At 40.0% G+C, this 22120-nt stretch overlaps 1 long non-coding RNA gene and 3 other non-coding genes across 7 annotated transcripts; all 4 read left to right on the forward strand.

Moving 5' to 3' along the window:
• Positions 1–1208: 1208 nt before the first annotated feature.
• Positions 1209–22115, forward strand: LOC125100977 (uncharacterized). 4 transcript variants are annotated; one of them, XR_007127724.1, is made up of 7 exons: positions 1209–1526; positions 4349–4429; positions 7999–8166; positions 8778–8874; positions 9118–9241; positions 11851–12002; positions 21996–22115. It is a non-coding gene; the product is annotated as an uncharacterized LOC125100977 (long non-coding RNA). The 4 variants fall into 4 exon arrangements; XR_007127719.1 differs by lacking the exon at positions 21996–22115 and having other exon boundaries at positions 11851–12408; XR_007127721.1 differs by lacking the exons at positions 8778–8874; positions 21996–22115 and having other exon boundaries at positions 11851–12408.
• On the forward strand, positions 8903–9033 carry LOC125090001 (small nucleolar RNA SNORA63). Its single transcript, XR_007124130.1, has one exon. It is a non-coding gene; the product is annotated as a small nucleolar RNA SNORA63 (small nucleolar RNA).
• LOC125090253 (small nucleolar RNA SNORA81) lies at positions 9294–9472 on the forward strand. Its single transcript, XR_007124256.1, has one exon. It is a non-coding gene; the product is annotated as a small nucleolar RNA SNORA81 (small nucleolar RNA).
• LOC125089996 (small nucleolar RNA SNORA63) lies at positions 9804–9934 on the forward strand. The gene has a single exon (XR_007124125.1). It is a non-coding gene; the product is annotated as a small nucleolar RNA SNORA63 (small nucleolar RNA).
• Positions 22116–22120: the final 5 nt, after the last annotated feature.

The raw sequence follows: 22120 nt of genomic DNA on the forward strand, positions 1-22120 counted from the left end.
TGGAGTCCCAAGTTGGGCTCCCTGCTCAGAGGGGAGCCTGCTGCTTCTCTTCCCATGCTCCTCCCCCCCTGCTCATGCTCTCTGCCTCTCTCTCTCTCTCTGTCAAATAAATAAATAAAATCTTAAAAAAAAATCAGTGGTTGCCAGGGGTATGGGGGAGAGAGGAATGAATAGGCAGAGCACAGAGGATTTTTAGGGCAGTACAACTACTCTTTATGGTATTACAATTGTGGACATATATCGTTAAAAATTCATCTGAACTCATAAAAGTACACCAAGAATGATTTCAAAAAAATACAGTCTTTCAGTGATAATGATGTGTCAGTGTAGGTTCATCTGTTGTAACAAATGTATCACTCTGGTGGGAGATGTTGATAATGGGGAAGGCTGTGCATGGGTGGGGGCGGGGGGTGGGTACATGGGAAACCTCAGTATCTTCCGCTCAATTTTGCTATGAACCTAAAACTGCTGTGAAAACGTCTACAGACTTGCAACTAGAAAATGAAAAAGTTCTGGAGATCTAATGCCCAAGATAGTCACTATAGTTAACAACACTGTTTTATATACCTCAAAGCTGCTAAGAGACTAGATCTTAAATATTCTCACTATGCACAAAAATAATTATGTGACTTGATAGAGGTGTTAGCTAACGTTATGGTGATAATTCTATTGCAATATATAAATGTGTCAAATCAACCCATTGTACACCTTAAACAATGCGATATGTCATTTATATCTCAATTTTTAAAAAGCAAGTCTATTTAAAAATTGTGTAATTTCTGTTTTGAGATGATTAGGAGGAATTTAATATGGTTTTCACATTCTTGAAAACATAAAATTTTGTATTCTTCTTAGCCCACATCCCTTTATATTATGACAGTTCTCTTCCCTTCTTCCCCTCAGAGCCTTTAAAAATTAAAGATCATGGAGGGTTCCTCGCCCTAGAGCCCGCTACAGAGAAAGAACCCCACGGATCTCAGGTGGACACATTAGACTCCAAGGGCCTAACGAGTCTGAGGACCGGTCCCACATCTCCCAGCAGGAGATGAAGGCGGAGAAAACCAATTGACCAATCGCCATCACTGAATTGACCAATCGCCATCCCTGAAGCCCTGCTCTGTTCTTTGATTGGCTTTAATGGTGACGCCCCCTTCCGAATTCCTTGCTCGGATTGGTTTATTTCTTGCTTCTGACCTGATGGTGGCCAGAGAACAAGAACAAGAGAACATTCTTCCAGACAGAATGGAGGGACGATTTGGGTGACATCTGAGACGCAGTCGCACATCAACAAGCAGCCGGGCTCCGGGGACATGGCGGCGGCCTCTGTGGTCTCGGTGCTGCTGATGGCGACTGAGAGGAGCCGGTGGCAGCGCCTCCTTAGCCCGCTGCTGCGGCGGAGGTAACGGTCGCGCCCTGGGGCGGGGTATGTCTGGCCTGCCAGCGCCCAGAGAGGTGAGGAGGGGGAGGAGGACCAGAGAAAAGAATCCGCGAGACCCGGAGTTCTGCTTTCAGTCCCACCCTGAAAGGTAATCTTTCAGATTACTTCTTTCACCTAGCAATATGCATTTGAGTTTCCTCCAGCCTTCCTTCTCTCCTCCCTCCTTACGTTCACCCGTCAGCCCGCTGCCTGCCTCAGTTTCTCTACTGGGGCACGGGGGAGGTGGAGGGCGGTGGAGCTGGGCTTGCCATTCTCCATGCTCTCCTCGCCGTAGAGTTACCAGATTTGGCAATAAAAATACTAGAGGAGGGGGACGTGGGTGGCTCAGTCGTTAAGCATCTGCCTTTCCGGCCCCGGTCTGGGGGTGGAGCCCCCCGGTGGGGCTCCCTTCTCTGCGGGGAGTCTGCTTCTCCCTCTGCCCTTCCCCCCGCTCATGCTCTCTGTCTCTCTCAAATAAATAAATAAGATTTTTTTTTTTAAATACAAGATGGTAGTTAAACTTAAAATTTCAGATAAACAATTATTTTTGAGTATAAATATGTCCCCAATATAAAGAGAAATTTAAATATAAAACATTTTTTATTTGTTATTTGTCTGAAATCGAACTGGGTGTGTTGTTTTTTATCTGGCAACCCCAGACTAGAATAACACTTGTACACCTCCTAAGCATTTACAGCCTAATTCTACAGCAGAACCTATGTGGGGAGTGTTGTTATAATCCATGTTCTGATGAAACCTGGAGAGACTTGTCCAAGGTTATGCAACTAGTGGGTGATGAGGCCAGGACACCTTAAAAACCCATTTCAGTTCTGCTGTCCTTCATCAGAAGACTCCTCAGGAGTTCTTATTGTTGGAATAAATCAGGTTAACAAAAGCAAACTTACCTCTCAGAGGTCTGGACCGCTTTCTTTATATTTTAGGGAAGAAGTAACTGTATTACACTGTCAAGGAGTACAGCTCTGTGATAATGAAAGTGTATTTTATAATTAATAAACAGTGTCATATCATTTGGCTCTGATGTCAGCATACGAGGTTATATTCATATGTATTGCAGGAGATCTACACATCACTATGAAGGTAGGGATTAAGGGAGTATATCCTACCGAGGCTAAGGGCTCAAATTCTGGAATGAAACACACCTGGGTTCAAAGCCTAGTTCCCCCACTTTGATGGCAGTAGGCAAGTTACATAATCTCTTGGGGTCTCAGTTTCCTCTTCTTTAAAATAAAGATGATAATAATTACATCCACTTCATAGGATTGTCAAGTGCCTGGAACATCAAAAGTAATTATTTTAGCTATTATTAGCTATTACATTTGACCTTTAGTAAGTGCGAATCTTTGGCATACCAAATTATTCTACAATTAATTTTTAATTTATAAACTTTTATTTTAAGTTTAAAAAGCCAAGCAATTAAAAATACTATGGATATCTGAATTTCAGTGAAAGGAAATGTACTGTTCAATAATGGTTAAAACAAGTGTTTTTGATTGTAATATACCAATTTTACCAATAAAATATCCATAAGCTGGGCTAATAAAATATTTATTTATCAGTCTCATTCATTTTCCCCATGCATAATTTTTTATATTGTTTTTACTTGCATTGTGTTTTAAACAGAAGAAACTAAAACACCATGGGAAAGAAAATAACTAAAAGGTGACAGGTAAAACTAGAAAATGGGCTTATAGTCAGTGTTTGTTTATAGTAAGGTAGACATAATATGCTTTAAAAACCAGAACTCAAGCCTTGTAGAATTTTATATTTTTTGCATATTGTTTTATTTCCTTAGTGTTTACAGTATTAAAATAGGTTACTTTCAGCAGCATTGGGTAACTCAGTCGGTTAAGATCTGCCTCTTGATTTCTGCTCAGGTTGTGATCTCAGGGTTGTGAGATCGAGCCCTGAGTAGGGCTTTGCTGCTGGGCCCTGCCTAAGATTCTCTCTCCTTCTCCCTCTGATCCTCCTCCATTTTTCTCCATATACCTGTGCTCTCTCTCTCTCTCTCTCTCTCTCAAACAAAACAAAACAGTTTACTTGCAGACTATTTGCTAAAATTCCTCTTGGGAATTTTTTGCAATTTTTCTGCATAAAACAACAAAACTTTTCCATCCCCTATGGAGGAATGTGGAATTATGAAGATTGAAGTTTTACTCTTAGTGACTACTCTTTATTATTACCTAGGTGATTGTAAACAAGTCACTTATCACATCTGATCCTTAATTATTTGTAAAATCATAACAAAAACCTGATTCTGGCTCCCCCAAGGTTTGTAAATGCTGTCAGTTATTACTAGCTATTTATCTACCTAAGAAAACTGCAACCATGAATGAATCCAACTATTTGCCTTCTTTGTGCCTGATTCAAGCTTCTAGAAGAGCTGGAGAAACTTGTGCGCTGAGAAGGCTTGGTACTAAAAGAAATTTGTGGTAGGCAACTTCACCTGAATATTGAGCACCTCATTTTTTCAATATATGCAACTGCTGTATCAAATTCTCTTCAGTCTTTTCAAACGTCTGACATTCCTTACAAGCCATTCTCAGGAATTGATCTCAGTGTTACAGAGGAAAGAGAATACCTGAGTTCTGAGGTTCCTCCCAGCAAACATTAGTATTTCCATCCCCCTACCAAGGTCGTCCATGTCATATCAAGGTTCAGTTTGGAGTCCCATAGTCCCATAGTAGTTTAATAGAGCACAGGCTCTAAAGCATTTTTCCTGAAAATGCTATTCTCCCTTTCATTAGGGACTGTGTTGTGCTTCCTCACTGCACAACACACTGGGCTAGATTGGGGCCTACACATCACACTGGCTTCTTACTCCGCCTGTTAGACCACACAGAGTTTAAGGCTGGAAATCACACACACATCATTCAGCAACGCAATGATCAATTTTCCCTCTGACGGTTTCAGCTGGAGAAATTTTCTGCTGGGAAGCTCATCCTCAAAGAGAAAGCTGAGACCGCTGCGTTCGAAATTCAGACGTGACATAAGGTATAGAATGCTTTTCTATTTCCTCGATTATCATGTTTTTCTGAAACTTCATTTAAACCTGCTTTTCTTTCTTAGACAGCATTTTCTGCAGATATGTTTTATTACCAAGTAGAGCTTTGCACTCATAAAGGCTAAATATACCTTAACCATTCCCCTAATGTTATAGAAATGGGTCTCTCACTGATGACCACACACTAGGTCTTCCTACACCCTGTTCTGGTCCCTTCTGGTGTATTTTGCTCACTCCTCCTCATGTGGCTGTGTCTTCCGTATCTGCAGCCACTTCCTTAGACACCGGGGCTAGAGATAGAGTCGTGCTCCAGTGGACCCCGGCTGGCTGGCTCATGGTTTCTCCTTCTAAATCACACCCTGGAGGCTCAGATGCCCTTGAGTTCCCATGATTTATTGTTGAGTTGTTTCATCTTCTCTTTACCATCCTATGACAGAAGTGTTGGTTTACCTAGAGACTTAAGCACCCCCATAGAATCATGGATCTGAGCATAGGAAGGACCATGACAGGTACTCCTGGCTGCTGCATACATGAGTTGGCCTCCCGCCCCCCAACAAACACCCCGCTTAGCATCCTCACTAAATTGTGGCCCAAACTCTTTCTAACACTTCAGGAAGCTGGAAATCCATCACCTCCTGAAAGTAGCTTAGTACAGTTTCAGTCACCCATTAGAACGTTCTTCCCTCTAAATGGAGTCAAAACATGTGCTTTCCCAAATAACCCTCATAATTTTTCCCCAGGTTAACTTTGATCTTCAGAGCACGAGAAAAAAGAATCTCATCTAGTCATCCCTTTTATATTTAAAATTTTTAATTTCCAGATTCATTTAACTAATTCTCGTTGAGTGCTTTTTGTGTGATCTTTCATCTTCTAGTAAATGAAAACACAACTACATATTTCTCACAAGAGATTCTTGGGCTTGAACAAACTTTTCACTTTGCCTTCCTCTTTTCAAAATTAGTAATTGGCACAGACAGAAGCTCCAGATTAATTTACTTAAGTTTAGCAGAGCTGGAGCTCCTGGATAAATCAAAGGCCTCACACTCAAATATCTGCAGGGGGCTGGCCCAGCGACGTAAGTGAGTAAAAAAGCCAGTTTTTTAAGAAAAATAAGGACAGGTAGAGATCCAGTGATGTGCAGGGCATATGCCCATCTAAAGAGGACAGCCACTTGTTAGTTGCCATCAGAGGATAAGCAACAAGATTACAATCTACTGTTTTTTCAGTGAAGGTGGAAATTTGGATTTGCATCTGAAATTTTCTCAAAAAGCATCTAATTCAGATTTAAAACACTGTGCAAAACAAAGAAAACAAAGGAGCTGCCAGTTTATAACTTCTGTTGTTTCTCTTCTGTAAATTATAAACGTTAGTAGGGTTGATATTCATATTTTGAATTTTTAATGACTTTTAATTTGAAATGATTTTGGACTTACAGAGAAGCTACAAACGTGAACAAAGAATTCCTATATTCTTTACCTAGATTTCTCAAGTGTTACTATTTGTAACACATTTATTTTATTCTCTGTATATAAACACAACTGCATACACACACACACACACACACACACACACACACAAATATATATATATGCTTTTTCTGAAGCATTTGGAAGTAAGTTACTGACATTAAGCCTCATTACCCTTAATTATTTCAGTGTGTGTTACCTAGAAATAAGGGCATTGTCTTACATCATAAAACAATTATCAAGATAAAAAAATAACATATAATATTGTTTATAGACTTTATTCAGATTTCATCAATTGTCCAACTTATGAATGTTTTACCAAAAAAAGAGAAGAAAAATGGTTGTTTACTGGTCCAGAATCTCACATAGCATCACATGTTGAATTTAGTTGTTCTGTTTCTTTGGCCTTCTGCATTCTGGAACAGCTTCTCAGTCTTTGTCTCCATGATTTTGTAGGTTAGGTGATGAAGTGATTTTTTGGTATTCACAAGTATATCCAGATAGAGATCTCTGCGTATACTAAAAATACATGAGTAGTGGATGGTGCCAATCACTGAGAATGGAGGCCAGTTTTTTAAATAGAATATCCCTCCATTGTGGGTTTTTCATTGTTTTTTTTTCCCCCCAACACTTCTCACAAATAAACTCAGGCTATCCATTTGGGAAAGAAATACCACAGAAGTGATGTTGTGTTCATCTCAGTGCACCATATCAGGAGGCTGGGCAAGCTGAACTCTCAAGCGTGTTGCCCTGAAGGTGCTCAATCCCATAGACCTCTGAGATCAGGGGGTGCCTGGGTGGCTCAGTGGTTAAAGCCTCTGCCTTGGGCTCAGGTCATGATCTCAGGGCCCTGGGATCGAGTCCCGCATCGGGCTCTCTGCTCAGCAGGGAGCCTGCCTCCTCCTGTCTCTCTCTGCCTGCCTCTCTGCTACTTGTGATCTGTCTGTCAAAAAAAAAAAAAAAAAAACTTTAAAAAAAAAAAAAAGAACTCTGAGATCAGTGTAGTCAATCCTTGGGCTTGTCCTTGTGTGTTAACATCTGTACCCTCTGGCATTGCTTCATGGCTGCCTGCCTGGGCAACGTAAATCCTCAGAGGCTTCAGGTGTTACAAAAGTGAAGAACAGCTTAAGATTTGGTGTGAAGTGGTGGTCCATTCAGAAACTTCTTTTTAATTATTGTCCATATGCAAGCATAGAGTTTTTGTTTCAAATTAAGCAGGAACTAGTTTGAAGGGCTCTATCTCACCAGACTGAGATTCTAAAACTTTCTTTTCTTCAGGGTAGACAGAATCCTTGACCTTTGTGTTATTGTTAAGTCTAAATGCAATTTTGCAGCATGAAAACTGCAATGATCTGTAATTAGTTGGGAATCTTTGTAGTCTGTGATATATCTGTGGCATGCTGTCTGTTTTCAATGTTCACTGGTATTAGCTATGGAATAAAGCTTTTCTTAACAAAGCTATAGGCTTTATGAAGATCAAGGTTGTATGTCATAGTTTCCTATTGGAAAGATTTCATTTTTGGTTTTTGGTGGTTTTTTAAAAATTAACATATGATGTGTTATTTGTTTCAGAGGTACAGGTCTGTGATTAATCAGTCTTATATAATACCCAGTGCTCATTACAACACATACCCTTCCCAGTGTCCATCACCCAGTTACCCCAACCTCCGACACCTTTAGTCTTAAAGTAAGTGATAATCAGTGAATACGTAACAGAACAATTTGCCTACTTATAGGCAAAAACATAACTTGTTTCCCTACTTACATATCCTGCACATAGAAGAATAATGCAGGAAATGTGTGTCTGGGTTCTCTGGTTCTCTAACTGGTATCTCAAGGAACTGAGGATCCCAAGTTTGTAAAGGCACAAAAGTCTAATTAAAAATGAGATACTGAAAGGGATTTTATCATGAAGCAGTTTGATGATTCTGTTTTAAGCTTAGAAGAGACTCTGTGTTCACCTGCTTAAAAGCTGTTTGCAAACCAGAATCTGAAACTAAATGTGAGCCGTTCAGCATTTAGCTATGTGCTTCAGAAATTGCTTGCTAAAACTTGTTTTTCTACAACATAATAATTTAAGCTTTGACTTTTAGATCCAAATGGCAATCCTGGCACTTGACTACTGTGTGAAAACAACTTGCCATGCCTGCATTGTGGGAACGGTGTTCAAAATGAAACGCACAACATACAAGCCGAAATACCACTTACGGTTGTTGGTATTTCAGGGAGAACACCCAATACATTAAATACAAGATATCTTTGTAAGTATCACCGTATTTTTCTGAGGGCATTTTTAAACTAGTGATATTTGCGGTATGGGAAGGAAAATAATTAGCCTACCTCTTTAAGCCAGTTGCCATGGGTGAATACCTTGACATGAAACTAGGACTTTCCTTTAATAAACTTTATATTTTAGAACAGTTTTAGGTTCACAGAAAAAATTGAGAAGATAGTTTAGAACGTTTCCATATACTTTGTCACCAGTTTCCCATATTATTAACATATTATATTAATATGGTACATTTGTTAAAATTAACAAACCAACTGACCTTGATACAGTATTATGAACTGAAGTCCAGAATTTACTCTGATTTCCTTAATTTTTACCTAATGTCCTTTTTCTGTTCCAGGATCCCAACCAGGATACCCCATTACATTTAATTGTCAAGCTCCTCTTGGCTGTGGCAGTTTCTTAAATTTTCCCTGTTTTTGATGACCTTGACAGTTTGGGGGAGTCAGATATCGGTCAGATATTTAGTAGAATGTCCTTGTATTGGAATTTGATGTTTTTCTCAAGATTAGACTGGGATTATGGGTTTTTGGGGGGAAGAACCCAGAGGTAAAGTGTCATTTTCATCTCTTTATATTAAAGATTACTACTGTTGATGTTGAAGCAGATAAAAATGCGGAGTCCAGGCATTAAAGGTCAAATCCACAAGACTTACCAAAAAGTAAATACAAGTATTCAGGTGGGCACATGATTTGTCTATTGCTGGCAGGTTGGGTTACTTGTTACAATATAGCTGTAAAGTGCTATATTGTCCTTGCCCCTGCTGAAAGCAACTGTTTCCTACAATCTCTGTCTAGCTCAATTCTATAGTAAGACAGGGACGCTTGGTCTCAAACATTATTCCTTCATTATTGCTATGATAACTGTTATATCTGCTTAATTGATATGTCAACATAATTAGCCATCTCTATTTTTTTTTAAGGTTGGGTTGCTTTCTGCCTTAATGTCAATCAGTATGTTGGAAGTTATCAAGAAGTTCAAATTCTGATGAAGAAGGAAGAATTGACCCACGAAATTGTCAACATTTCATAATATTTTTGAAAGGGGTAATGTTTTTCTAGTTGATATACATAAAAATTATAGCCAGAATTTTTTTTTACCTTCTTATTTAAGCTCTCTACTAAAATTGCAGAAACTAGTATCATGTCTTTGTATTGGTAATAAAACCTGCAGAGTAAGCTCAAGAAGAAAAGTAACTATACCAGAGAGTAGAAAAACTGAAATGAACCTCTTTCTTAAGTCTGGCATACTTTGTTTTAAGATTTGGGATAAGAATATCTGTATTTAGGCAGAATTAATAGAATGAATTTCTAACTGGTCCCTTCCAATGAAAGGATGAGAGTTAGAAATCAAATGGTTTTTTATTCCTACTCTGATAGGAATTACCATTTTCCTCTCTGAAATACTGAAGGGAAGAAAATTGTGTCCTCCCTGTGTCAAATGACAGACCACACATGCTGTTCTTTCTCAGAGCATGGCACAAAGGGTAGACTGGCTTCTGAGAAAATGCATGCTAGAAATTTCAGTATCTGATGTGATAAGAGTAGTTCCTCCCTAGTATCGGTAGTTAAGATACTGTTAATGTCTAACCATTTCCTTAATAAACTGATGCAGGATCTAGTTACAATGTAGCTGTAAAGTGCTGCCTTGTCTTTGCCCCCTGCTCAAAATAAAACTGTTACCTTTCTAGCCTTGTCTGCTGTGGTACTTAGCAGCCAGGGATGCATGGTCTCAGACATGTTTACCAAGTTAAACACTGACTTGAAGAATGACTCTTGAGAATTAAGGCTTGTTAATATTTTGTGGGTGGTGACAGAAAGAAAGAAACATTATCAAGAAGGAATTCAGATAAGGGAGAAGCCACATTTTGATTACTACCAACTTACTGGTATTTAAGTTCTTTACCGCAGTTGGTTTTGAGGGGAAGATTTTTAACAGTCTTAGTCAGCTCTAGCTGTGTGGGGGAATGAAGACTATACTCCACAGTGAGATGTATGATTTATATGTGGTTCATTACTATTTTATGGCTTGGAAGATGTGCAGTACTTGCTTTTTAAATCAGAATTTGAATGTCTACTATCATAATCTTGGGCTCTTGATTTTTATGAACAACTAGTATCTATGGTTATAAACTATGACCTGCCCACTACTTGTGAAAACTGTATTCTCAGCTGACTATTTGTCATCTTCATTGAGTATTTGCTTTTATTCCAGTGAAATTAATTTATATATTGTGTGATTTTGTTAGCCAGACAACCTTTAAAATCACGTATGTGAATGAGGAAAATAATCTTATCGCCCAGTAACATGATAAGATGTATTTAAATTCTACTTGGGTAGATTTATGGTTGATCAGAACACTGTAGGAAAACAAATGTGAAATGTAGCCTAGACTTTGGGTTTTGTACAGTTGACATTCAAAGGAAAAATCAATAATGCTGTTAGATCTGGTTGCCTTCTCTTACACATAAGTCTTTTGTTGTTGTTGTTGTCCTGTTATTCATATCCCATGCTTTCTTGATGATTCTTCTATAATTGGGAGTTTGTTAGCATTTACTGGTAGAAATTTACATTGACTCTGGCTTAAATACAGTGGTTTTATTACTAAATAAATTGATTATGTCTTGCTACTGAGGTAAGAAGAACTTTGTTTCAAGAAATATAGGAGGCAGTGTTCCGAAATGGCATTGGTTTGATTTAGGACATGGTTTCATGAGTGAAACAGCATATTGTTTGGATAGAGTGAGTCAGTATTTCCATATTTGTTTTTCTCTTGTCCTGTTTATTGGATCTTTTAAATTGCTCCAGCCAAGACATTTTTGATTGGCCATATTATCTGTTTTAGTAGAGAACTGCAGTGATAAATATATCCCAGCCATTTGTGTTACGTGTATGAGGTAAACTGAGCAGAAAACTGTGATAAATATAGGTTACCATAACAGATTTTTGGAGCTTCCTTACACACACACATACACATACATACACGACACACACACACACTGTAAAAAGTTTTAAGTCCTAGACCATGTCTGTCCAATAGAACTTTCTGCAGTGATAGAAATATTGCACATCTGTGCTGCCCAACAAAGAAGTGACAAACCACAATGTGGCTACTAAAATGTGGTTAATGCAACTGATTAAATGTGTTTTCTGTTTAATTTTAATTTCAATATCCACATGTAGCTAGTGGCTGTTGTTTTGGACAACATCGTCCAAACAATAGCCAACATTCCAGAGTTTATATTTGCAGTTGGTAGTTCCAAAATTGTGTCAAAATGAATTATGTAACTGTTCTTTTGGTTTAGTCCCTCTGCTTGCATCCGTCCCAGGCCAACAACGGCTCTTGGGTGGCCCTCTTGGGCACCGGCTTTAATATCACTACCACAAACACAATGCTGCCATCTGCTTTATAAATAATAATACTTAAGATGCCTGATAGAATCTGATTTTGCAGCCAAAGAAATCCTTTTGCACTATCTACAAAAGAAACCTGTTCTTTTTCTCTAGATATTGCAATTAGCATCTAGTTATAAGCACTTTACGTATAATCCTGGCAAATAAACAGCCACTGATGGTTACAAGTAGCTCATACTGTTAGTAGTCCATATTGTCTTTGATAAGCAATATTCTGATTGAAAATTTTTCTTTTGTTCAGAATTGGCAGTGGAGGTTGATTTGGGAGAAAAGCTGTGGCCATAAACATTGAAGAAGACGAGCAGATTCTTTGTGACATTGAGACTTTCTACAGTACCACAGTGGAGGAAATGCCAATGAATGTGGCTCACAGCACTCACTCTTGTGGACTAGGTGATAACAATGTGCATTGTGCTTTTTTCTTTGGGGATATTTGAAGCTTGTCTCAAAGCTCATAACGGATCAGAAATACAGATTTTGATAGTAATGCTACTCTTACTCATGAGCTCATATGAGGAAGGTCATTGGGTTTATCTTCTTTCGAATTAGAATAATGGACTTGGATATTAAAGGTGGGGTTGTAAAAGTCATTCTTAGAAGTTTATTTCCTAGTTCTGTAAAAATGGTTACCCTGAGCGTTCTCTGTCATCTAATACTATATTTGTGGCCTGGATAATATGTGCTGTAGAAAAGAAGCCAATTCTATTAAGCTAGTGTATCTGCTTTTATTGTGTAGTCATTAGACTGAATAGAACAAACTTGAAAACAAACTTGATTTTTTTTAAGGTATTTGAATTCTTTTTGTTTGGTATTGTGTTTTTATTTCATAAAACATTATATTAGTGGTAAGTGTGCACTGGAGCCCCCCCCCTTTTTAAAAGATTTTATTTATTTATTTATTTATTTATTTATTTGAGAGAGAGAGAGAGCATGAATGGGGGCAGGGGCAGAGGGAGAGAGAGAAGCAGATTCCCCACGGAGTGCAGACCGATGCGGGACCCAATCCCAGAACCCAAGACCATGACATGAACTCAAGTCAGATACTCAACAGACTGAGCCACCCAAGCGCCCTGCACTGGAGCCTTTTGCTAAGCACCAGCAACAGTCATATTCTGGGGATGAACCCCAGGAAAATTGCCATATTACATATTGAATACTCAATATACTGTAATAGGGAATATTTTTCTTTAAAGTGGTTTGGTCCTTATTCCTTAAAGGATTACACTTTTTGCCACAATTCCACATTTTCCAGGTAAGAAAATAAAACAGCATTCTGTGATAAAATTTTATTCTGGTTACAAAACTACACTGAATGGATACAGCCCGTGTGGCTTTTCGTAAAAAGTTGTAATAGTTCCAAGTTAGCTGCTGTTTGGCCGCGGCCCAAAGACTAGTCAGTCGGTCAATTACAAATGTCCGTCAGCAACACCTGCTAAGCATTATCTGCTTCATTGACAAAGAAGAAGTATTAGGCTATAAGATTTCTCCTTCTGGTGTGACAAACATGTCCTAGTATATACAAAGTAGCTACTTAACAGCAAGATTTTCTATGTTAATAAACTAATTAATCAGTAAAGTTCTTTTTCCTGGAACAATAACGTAGAGTTGCTCTAATAGGTCCTATTGGGGAAGAATTGACACTGAGTATGATCCTTGTTTCTTCTTACTCACTAACTACTTACTGAGCAATCTTTATGTTGACCACAGTTCATAACTGGTCAAAAGAACCACTGACAGGCAGTGACCATTCCACCAGCTGTTTGGATTGGTATCACACAGAAAGGACTATGGTGGTGAATTTCTAGGTGAAAACAGCCCCCAGCCTTGCTTGCCACTTTCATAAAACCACTGTTGTGACAAATAAGGCAAATGCTTGAATCCTTGGAGGTATCAGATCAATTAAAAGTCACATCACTGTCTTCAGTAAGTAAATGTACAAAAGGAAATCCTAAATAAGGAAAGGCAAGGGATGACATTTACCCTGATGATCACTCCCTATGAAGACTAGAAGGCAGGGGGAGAGAATGACATAAAGATGAGGCAAAAACAAACAGACATAACTTGCATTTGGAAAAGGTATGACTACAAAATGTACCAGAGGCCTTCCTTTCTCTGTCTCATAATGTGGATTTTATTCAGGATTCAGTCATCCATTATCTCCAGCCAAGGACACCTTTGATTACTCCTTAAACTTATTACCACAAAGCACCACTTCCTCTTCCACACTCCCTCCATTCCAGGGCCTCACTCCCACTCTTCCTCCTCTGTACCTGGCCCTCTGCTGTCCTCTTCACTGCCTTTTGGCTTATGCTCTTCTAAGCATTAGACTGTCTGCTCCCTGGATGTTTTCAGTCCCACAGCTCTGAAACTTCCATATGTTCAAGACCAAACTTTCCGTCTTGTTCCAGGGTACTTATCCCATTACCTTAAACTTTCTTCTCTTATCTAGACTTTGGCAATGATCACCAAACTTGTTTCCCTGCCCTTGGTCTTGCTTTATCCAATCCCGTTACCACTCAGCCCCCAGGATGATCTCATAAAAATATAAGTTTTTCAGTGGATTTCCTTTCACCTCAGGATAAATTCTAAAGTACAAGGCTCCCCTGCTTTTGGTGTCATATCTAAAACATTATCACCAAACCTAGGGTCATCTAGATTTTCTCCTATGTTATCTTCTTGGAGTTTTATACTTTTGTGTTTTACATTTAGGTCTATGGCTCATTGTGAGTTAATTTTAATGAAGGGTTTAAGGTCTGTATTTTTTTTTCCCATGTGATGGCCAATTGTTCCAACACATTTGTTGAAAAGACTATTTTTTCTCTATTGTATTGCCTTTGCTCCTTTGCTAAAGATCAGATGAATATAGTTGACTATGTTTATGTGGGTCTTCTTCTAGACTCTTGTAAGGGAACTGTTTTTTTCTCCTCCACTTTCAAAACTCTACTTTCATAACGTTTCCTTCTGACACTTCCTGTCATCAAATGTTGGGGTTTTTCCCAACTCTGTGACACCAACTGGGTTTCCTAAAATTTAACTCAATCCGGACACTGTCTAACCTAGAGATAAAATCATGTCCCACAGGTTTGATCGCATAATACTGCCCCACACCCACACATTTCAGATGCCAAATGTAAATCCAGGTTATTTATGCTTCTGACCAACTGGCTATAAATTAAAGATTCCCGTGACATCCCCACCCCCTTCTTGGGTTTGATTAATACACTAGAGTGGCTCACAGAACTCAGAAAAACATTTTACATACCAGGTTACCAGCTTAAGACAATATAGGTCAGGAACAGCCATATGGAAGCAAGGCATAGAGCAAGGTGTGAGGGAAGGTACACTCTTCCAGCCCATCCATGCATTCACTAACACAGTAGCTCTCTAAACCCTGTCATTTGGGATTTTCATACAGGCTTTATTATGTAGGCATGATTGATTAAATCTTGGTCACTGGGGACTAATTCAACCTCTAGGTCAGAAGGTGGGGTTTAAAGTTCTAACCCTGTAATCACAGGGTTTGTTCCCCTGGCAACCAGCCCCCATCTTTAGGGGCTTTCCAAAAATCATCTCGTGAATATAAACTCTGGTAGAGTTGAAAGGGCTTATTATGAATAACAAAAGACACGTTTTTACCTTTATCCCTTGGAGCTATTTCAGGAACTGGGAACAAAACAATAGTATAACAAAAGATGTCCCTATGGCTGTATTGTAGGAAATTATAAGGGTTTTGGGAGCTATGTGCCAGGAAGAGTGGAAGACAAATATATATTTTTTATTATAAATCACAGTATCACAGGGGTGCCTGGGTGGCTCATTCAGTTACCAATCCAACTCTTGATTTCGGCTCAGGTCATGACCTCAGGGTTGTGAGATCAAGCCCCAAGTTGGGCTCTGTGCTGGTTATGGAGCTTGTTTGTGATTCTGTCTCTCCCTCTCCCCGCTCCCTGATCAAACTCTCTCTCTAAAACAAAAAATAAAATAAAATAAAACACTAAATCACAATATCACAGTCTCTATTCTGTTCCATTGATCGATTCATCTGTTCTTTTACCAATATGAACCATCTTGATTACTGTAGCTTTACAGCATGTCTTTTTTTTTTTAAGATTTTATTTAATTATTTGACAGACAGAGATCACAAATAGGCAGAGAGGCAGGCAGAGAGAGGGGGAAGCAGGCTTCCTGCCAAGCAGAGAGCCCGATGCGGGGCTCGATTCCAGGACCCTGAGATCACGACCTGAGCCGAAGGCAGAGGCTTTAACCCACTGAGCCACCCAGGTGCCCCTAAATTAAGACTTTTTAAAAAAGCATTTTTAGTTTACGGTAAAATTGAGGGGAAGGTGGAAATTTCCCATATACCCCCTACTTCCCTTCCCTCATTATCACCTTTCTTCACTAGAGTATTACAGTTGATGGAACTACCTGGTTGATGGCTTCTCCTGTCCTCATTTGAGTCTCTTCTGTAAGGGCACTTATTTTATTCATGAGGACTCACCCTCATAACCTAATCACTTCCCAAAAGTCCAGTTTACAAATTGCATCCCACTGGGCATTAGGATTTCAACACACTAATGTGAGGGGGGGTGGTTGGGACATAAATTCAAACCATAGCAATGCCCATCCTGTATTATTTTCTGTCTATTGGGCAGAATGTACCCTTTCAGTAATTACATTTCTTTCTTTTTTGTTTTTTTGAAGTTTTTATTTAAATTCCAGTTAGTTAACATACAGTGTTACATTAGTTCCAAGTGTACAATATGGTAATTCAACACTTCCAAATAACACCCAGTGCTCATCATGACAAGTGCACCCTTTAATCCCCATTACCCATTCAACCTATCTTTCCACCCACTCCCCTCTGGTAACCATCAGTTAGTTCTCCATAACTAGGGATCTGTTTCTTGATTTGTCTCTCTCTCCTTTTTTCCCTTTGCTCGTTTGTTTTGTTTCTTAAATTCTACATATGACTGAAATCATATAGTATTTGTCTTTCTTTGGCTTATTTCACTTAGCATTATACTATCTAACTCCATCCATGTCATTGCAAATTGCAAGACTGCATTCTTTTTTATGGCTGAATAATATTTCAGTGTGTGTGTGTATAATATAATTATATATATATATATATATATATATATATAACCTCTTCTTTTTTTTTTTTTTTTTTTTTTTTTTTTTTTTTTTTTTTAAAGATTTTATTTATTTATTTGACAGAGAGAGAGAGATCACAAGCAGGCAGAGAGGCAGGCAGAGAGAGGGGAGGAAGCAGGCTCCCTGCAGAGCAGAGAGCCCGATGCGGGGCTCGATCCCAGGACCCTGAGATCATGACCTGAGCCGAAGGCAGCGGCTTAACCACTGAGCCACCCAGGCGCCCCTATATAACCTCTTCTTTATCCATTCATCAGTTGATGGACATTAGGGCTGCTTCCATATCGTGGCTATTATAAATAATGCTGCTGTAAACATTGGGCTCCATTTATCCCTTTGAATTGTGTTCTTGTATTCTTTGGGTAAATAACCAGTAATATGATTGCTGGATAATAAGGTAGTTCTTTTTTTAACTTTTGAGGAACCTCGTATTGTTTTCCAGAGTGACTGCCCCAGTTTGCATCCCCACCGGCAGTATAAGAAGGTTGCCCTTTCTCCACATCCTCACCAACACCTGCTGTTTCTTGTGTTGTTGATTTTAGTCATTCTGACAGCTGTGAGGTGATATCTCATTGTAGTTTTGATTTGCATGTCCCTGATGGTAAGTGATGATGAACATCTTTTCACATGTCTGTTGACCATCTGCTTCACTTCCTTGGAGAAATGTGTGTTTATGTGTTCTCCCCATTTTTTAATTGGATTTGATTTTGGGGTGTTGAGTTTTATAAGTTCTTTATAGATTTTGAGGTACTAACCCTTTATCAGATATGTCATTTGCAATTATCTTCTCCCAGTCTGTAGCTTGCCTTTTAGTTTTGTTGATTGTTTCCTATCCTGTGCAGAAGCTTTTTATGAAGTCCCAATAGTGTATTTTGCTTTTGTTTCCCTTGCCTCAGGGGACATATCTAGTAAAAAGTTGCTTCGGCTGATGTCGAAGAGGTTATTGCCTGTGTTCTCCTCTAAGATTTTGAGGGATTCCTGTCTCACACTTAGGTCTTTCATCCATTTTGAATTTATCTTTGTGTATAGTATAAGAAAGTGGTCCAGTTCCATTCTTCTGCATGTTGCTGTCCAGTTTTTATCAACACCATTTGTTGAAGAGACTGTCTTTTTTCCCTTGGATATTCTTCCCTGACTTGTCAGAGATTAGTTGACCGTAGAGCTAAGGGTCCATTTCTGGGCTCTCTATTCTCTTCCATTGATCTATGTGTCTGTTTTTGTGCCAGTACCATTACACCCTTGTAATATAACTTGACGTCTGGAGTTGTGATGTCTCCAGCTTTGCTTTTCTTTTTCAAAGTTACTATTCAGGATTTTTTGTGGTTCCCTACAAATTCTAGGATTGTTTGTTCTAGTTCTGTAAAAAATGCTATTGCTATTTTGATAGAGAGTGCATTAAATGTGTAAGTTGCTTTGGGTAGTGTGGGCATTTTAACAATATTTGTTCTTCCAATCCATGAGAATGGACTGTCTTTTCATTTCTTTGTGTCATCTTCAATTTCTTTCATCAGAAAGAGAAACTAATCAAATAATCCCCTTTAAAATTGCACCAAAAATAATAAGATATGTAGGAATAAACCTAGCCAAAGTGAAAGGTCTGTACCCTGAAAATTATAAAACACTGATGGTTATTAAATTTCTCAATCCAACTGTATGTATTCTTCCATCTTTCATTAAAATAAAATAGCCAGGGGCACCTGGGTTAAACATTTGCCTTTTGCTCAGGTCATGATCTCAGGGTCCTGGGATGGAGCCATGTGTGTGTGTGTGTGTGTGTGTGTGTGTGTGTGTGTGTGTGTGTGACTACTCCCTGCTCAGTGGGGAGCCCTTTTCTCCCTTTCCCTCTGCCCCTCCCCAGTGCTCATGTGTGCTCTCTCTCTCTCTCTCTCTCAAATGAATTTTTAAAAACCTTTAAAAAATAACATTAAAAAAATGAAACAGTCACTTAGCCTTGTTTTCAAGTAATGTCTGTGTCATGCTGGCTTTGGTATGGTCATTGTTCTCATTTTCATTATCTGAACCCTTAGCAAATATTGTCACAATATTCACAGCGTTAAAATTAAGCTAGCACCACTACCACGCAAAGCACAGTCAGGCCACGGGCCCAGTCAAAGATAGACACACAGAGGCTGCATACTTTAGTTACTCCACTTAGAGTCCTACCCGAATGGATAATGGGTTATTGTGAACTGCAAATCATGACTGCCAACATCAGCAACCCCAGCTCTGGAAGACAATCTAAGTCATATCCATTCGACACTAAAAATAGTGTTACTTCTGGGCCACTCAGGGGCTGCTGTCTGGACTTAACATTGTCCCCACGCTTTGGCACACCTTGTCTAGAGCTGGGATTTTTCACGTACGAGGGTAGGAGTTTTCCTAGAATTTAGGACTTTCTATGCTGACTCAACGGTACTGTGCAAAGAGGAACAGCTTGTCATAGAAGCAGAAAAAGTTAGGGGTCCCAGAAAAAAAAGGGGGAAACACAGCTTTCCTGACACAAAAGAAGTCATTTTAGGCCCCCAGCTATTTTCCATGATCTGTGCCCTGCTGGCCCAAGCACGCTTTGGGCAGAACTTCCTAAGAGCCATCAGAATTACAGAGAAACACAAAAACCTCAACTGGTAAGGATTTTAAGGGAATCAAGGGAATTCAAAAGCTAATAGGCTACCCTACCAGGAAATAGCCCAACCACATCAGAGACCACAAATCAGTGGTTAAAAACTCCCAGTGATATTTCAAAAGTAGCAAGCAAGGCCCTGGATTCCTTACCCAAAATAAAAAGCTCTCAGAGCCTGGCCTTAGCCCCTTTCCCTAGTCTGACAGTTACCTCTGCCTCATTATCATGTTAAAGTCTCTGCCTGAGGAGGAGCCCAAGTTTCATAGCAGACCATCACACACATGTGGAGGCATGTTCTCTAAGTACACTTGTGCAGCCTTGCAGACGATGAGAAAGCTCCCCTTTCTGAATATTCATCCTAAACCCTAAATAATAGGAACCCATTCTCACCGTTGCTCAGGGAGTCATGGTTTTGGAAGTAACTCCTGTGATCTCCTTATTTGCTGGAAATAAAGTTTCCTTTGTGTGACCACTCCTTCCCCACCCCGCCCAGTTGTAGTCTCTATCTGTAACTCCCCAAGGAGCAAACTCACATTCGTTCAGTTGCAGTCATCCTCCTCAGGTCAGTGTAGTTAGGAAGTTTTAAAACTCAAATACACCCCCCTCCCCCATCCTCAGCAGCTTGAATAGTTTAGCTGCCATTTACATAAACTAGAACTAAACCTCACTGATAGGACTGACCTGATGAGGAGAATGATGTGGGAAACAAGGGCAGAAGAGAAAAGTGTTAAATTTCCTTACTACTTGAGCCCACTGACAAGTCCTTGAAACAGGCATAGTGACATTCCTCCAGGGATTCAACTGCCTCAATGTTAATACTTGGCAAAGGGTAAAAGGCAATCCTAGCCTGAGCAGCCCCCTTCCCCCAGGATCCTGTAAGTCTACTTTAGCATATAAAAATTCCTCTAGAAATTCCCTTTATCTCTAAACCCCCCAAGATAGGTGTTGGCAATCACCCTCCAAGCATATGACCCACCAATACATCTGAAGGGTCTCTTGACTAAGGTATTATTGGACAGTAATAAATGGTCTTTTCCCAACAATGGCTAGCCCTCCCAAGGTCCCGGAAACCTTGCTTCCAAAATTCCTTAGAGACTTCCGCTATCCTTAACCCCCTCCTAACCTGAGGGTACATAATGGGCCACTCTTCATGACCCCAGTGCAGCTCTTTCTGCCCACAGGTCCTGTCCCCGTGCTTTAATAAAATCACCTTTTTGCACCAAAGACATCTCAAGAATTCTTTCCTGGCCGTCAGCTTCGAACCTTAATGTCTTTCCTACATTAGGGAAGACTAGGAAAGGTGAACCCTTTCTTGGGACCCAGCTCTGTAACCGAACCAATGTGACTTTGTTCTTTGGTGAGCTGAATGGTACCAGGTTGAACTGTGGCACAAAGAAAACTTCATTTGCTGCAAATAAGAAAATCATGAAGAATAGCATCCAAAGCCATGACTCCCTGAACAAGGGTAGATGGGTGCCTTTTATTTAGAGTTAAGATGGATATTTAGGTAGGGACGCCTTGTCACCTTAGGTAGAGGTGGGCCTGAGGTCACGCACAAAACACATCTATGCATACACTGTATATTATGTAAATGAGGCTTGTGCTCCTCCTTGGGTGGAGATTTTAATATTTTAATGAAATAAAGGTAGTTATTGATCATTCTAGAGGTCACTCCATCATCCATCTATGCAGGCACAAGTCAGGGGTTAAGCTCAAACTGGTTGGGGTGGTCTGGGCTCACTGGGGGTGTTGTCAGAGCAGTCACTATCCCTGGAGGGCAGTTTCCCTTTCCATTTGCGCTGTTAAGAGATTAGCTAGAAGGAAGAGCTTAAGGATAAATGTGGGACGAATGTAGGTGAGTGCAAGCAGGCAGCCAGTAAAGGTCAGGTCTTGGGATCTAGCTGGTGACAGCTTCTCTTTTATAACAAAAGAATCCCCAAACTCCTCCAAATTGAACAAGTCCCTAGGCGGCATTGCCCAACCAAAAGCAAAAGGCCCTTCCATGGTCTAAATTCACGAATCAGAACCAAACAGCAATGCCCGCCAGCCCTGGCTTTGCCAGTGGGCACCCCGCACACCATGGACTCCCCTCTTTGGCTCACACAGAGCCTTCAGGCTTATCAGGGTGGGGAGGGGACCACAGAGAAACCCACAGGCCTGCCCGAGCTGGAGAGAAAATGCTGGGCCTGCCAGGGAACAGAGGAGCCAGATAATGCCTGTGAGCTCAGGAACCAGCCCACCAGAATGCTGTGCCTGCAGCTTCCTTTGTGTGCACAGTGTGCAGCAGCGCAGGGACCAGGCCCCAGGCTGCAAGCCCCAGGGCCAGCCCCGCTGGGGGCCAGGTTGGCTGTGCAACCTTGGTCACCCTCCCTGCACTCTGAGTTTGTGACTTCATCTGCAGACTGGGGATGAGCGTCAATGTATTGTTATCTACGGGATGGAAAAATTACAGATGACTTCAGAGTCTTGCTGGGAAGAGGAAACAGGAAAGACCATAGAAGGGAACAGGACAAAGAACAGTTTAGAGGAAATGTGCAAGTATTTGGAATATAACTGAGTTCACGTTTGCACTGGAGAGAGATTTATGTCCTTTTTTTTTTTTTTTTTTTAAATAGGCAAGAGTAGTCAAAGGGATAAAGAAGAGAAAAGGAGAGTAAAGGAATAGTGAAAAGCAAGGGGCAGGCCCAACCCCAAGTCTGGAAGCTATGCTTCCCAACTATTCAAAAAACACCTCTTTTTT

Source organism: Lutra lutra, chromosome 1 (assembly GCF_902655055.1).
Source record: "Lutra lutra chromosome 1, mLutLut1.2, whole genome shotgun sequence".
Taxonomy (NCBI): Eukaryota; Metazoa; Chordata; class Mammalia; order Carnivora; family Mustelidae; genus Lutra; species Lutra lutra.